This window comes from Heterocephalus glaber, unplaced genomic scaffold, assembly GCF_053883595.1.
Source record: "Heterocephalus glaber isolate CG9 unplaced genomic scaffold, H.glaber_assembly_v1.0 deba00001555, whole genome shotgun sequence".
Lineage (NCBI taxonomy): Eukaryota > Metazoa > Chordata > Mammalia > Rodentia > Bathyergidae > Heterocephalus > Heterocephalus glaber.
This window is the reverse complement of record NW_028258346.1, coordinates 17,278,669-17,280,312: the sequence shown is the minus strand read 5'-3', so window position 1 is coordinate 17,280,312 and position 1,644 is coordinate 17,278,669. Positions and strand designations below refer to the sequence as shown.

The 1,644-nt window shown below is 51.3% G+C and overlaps 1 pseudogene; it reads left to right on the top strand.

Moving 5' to 3' along the window:
• Positions 1-450: 450 nt before the first annotated feature.
• LOC101720781 (aurora kinase B pseudogene) lies at positions 451-1,358 on the top strand (annotated as a pseudogene).
• Positions 1,359-1,644: the final 286 nt, after the last annotated feature.

Below are 1,644 nucleotides of genomic sequence, written 5' to 3'. Positions count from 1 at the left end.
TGAACTCATCAATTTTTTGGTCTGTTTCTGTTCTAGAGTTTCTAATCATGTCTTTCATTCTGCTCACCATTTCTGTAGTTATCTGGGAGATTATTTCTGTTTTGAATTTTTCTAGAGCCTCATTCATCTGTTTTGTTACTGCCTGTGCTATCAGTTCAGGGGGTCCAGGTGGTTGATTATCAGACTTTTCCACCTCATTTCCCCCCAAATTTGCCTTTGGTGGGCTGGAAGTCTGGGTTTGTGCTTTGCTTAAATGTCTTCTCATTTTTATTTTTGCTGTTATTACTGTCCTTGGTTTAAATCCTGGGTTGAGAGGCAAATTCAGCAGCTTGCAGGTGAGCAGGAGCAGTGCAGTAGCTGAGCTGCGGGCTCCAGTCTCAAACAAGCCTGAACATCCTGCCCCAGAGAGTTCTCCAAAAGGAGCCTACCACCCCATCTGCACTTGTCCTCATGAGCTGCTCCAATGGCCAGGCCACAGCTGTCTCTGGCCAGAAGTTGGTGGAGAACAGCAATGGGGTGCCCAGCTTCACGTGGCCCCTCACGATTGATGACTTTGAAATTGGGCGTCCTCTGGGCAAAGGCAAATTTGGAAATGTGTACTTGGCTCGGGAGAAGAAAAGCCATTTCATTGTGGCACTCAAGGTCCTCTTCAAGTCTCAGATCAAGAAAGAGGGCATGGAACACCAGCTACGGAGGGAGACCGAAATCCAGGCCCACCTGCAGCACCCCAACATCCTGAGGTTCTACAACTACTTCTATGACTGGAGGCAAATCTACTTGTTTCTGGAGTGTGCGCCCCGTGGGGAGCTCTACAAGGAGCTGCAGAAGAGTTGCACCTTCGATGAGCAGCAAACAGCCATGATCATGGCAGAGTTGGCAGATGCGCTGCTGTACTGCCATGGGAAGATGGTGATTCACAGAGACATAAAGCCAGAGAATCTACTCCTAGGGCTCCAAAGGGAGCTGAAGATCGCTGACTTTGGCTGGTCAGTACACGGCCCCTCCCTGAGGAGGAAGACAATGTGCGGCACCCTGGACTATCTCCCCCCAGAGATGATTGAGGGGTGCACACACAACGAGAAGGTGGACCTGTGGTGCATTGGGGTACTCTGCTACGAGCTGCTGGTGGGCAACCCCCCGTTCGAGAGCGCCTCCCACAATGAGACTTACCGGCGGATTGTAAGGTGGACCTGAAGTTCCCTCCTTCTGTGCCCACAGTGGGCCAGGACCTCATCTCCAAGCTGATCAAACATAACCCATCCAAACCGCTATCCCTGGCCCAAGTCTCAGCCCACCCTTGGGTCCAGGCCCACTCCAAGAGGGTGCTGCCTCCCTCTGCCCTTCAGTCTGCCCTCTGAGTGTCCCCACTGTTTGTTTGGTTGTGTCTGCTTGTGTGTCTGTGTATGTGCAAGGGGAAAGGAGGGGTCTGGCCTGTTCCTTCATCTGCCTTCTACCTCCTTTTTATTTAATAAAAGCTGTAGCTTTTTGTACTGATGAATGTAGAGGTTTTTGGTGAGGCTTTGTTGTGGAGGAAGCTGTCCTTTAGAGACAGGAGGGCCAACTGCCCTGGGTGAGGGAAAAACATTGCATCACACCACTTGTAACACCCCATCTTCAGCTCTGAGGCCCACCTGCTCAGCTCCC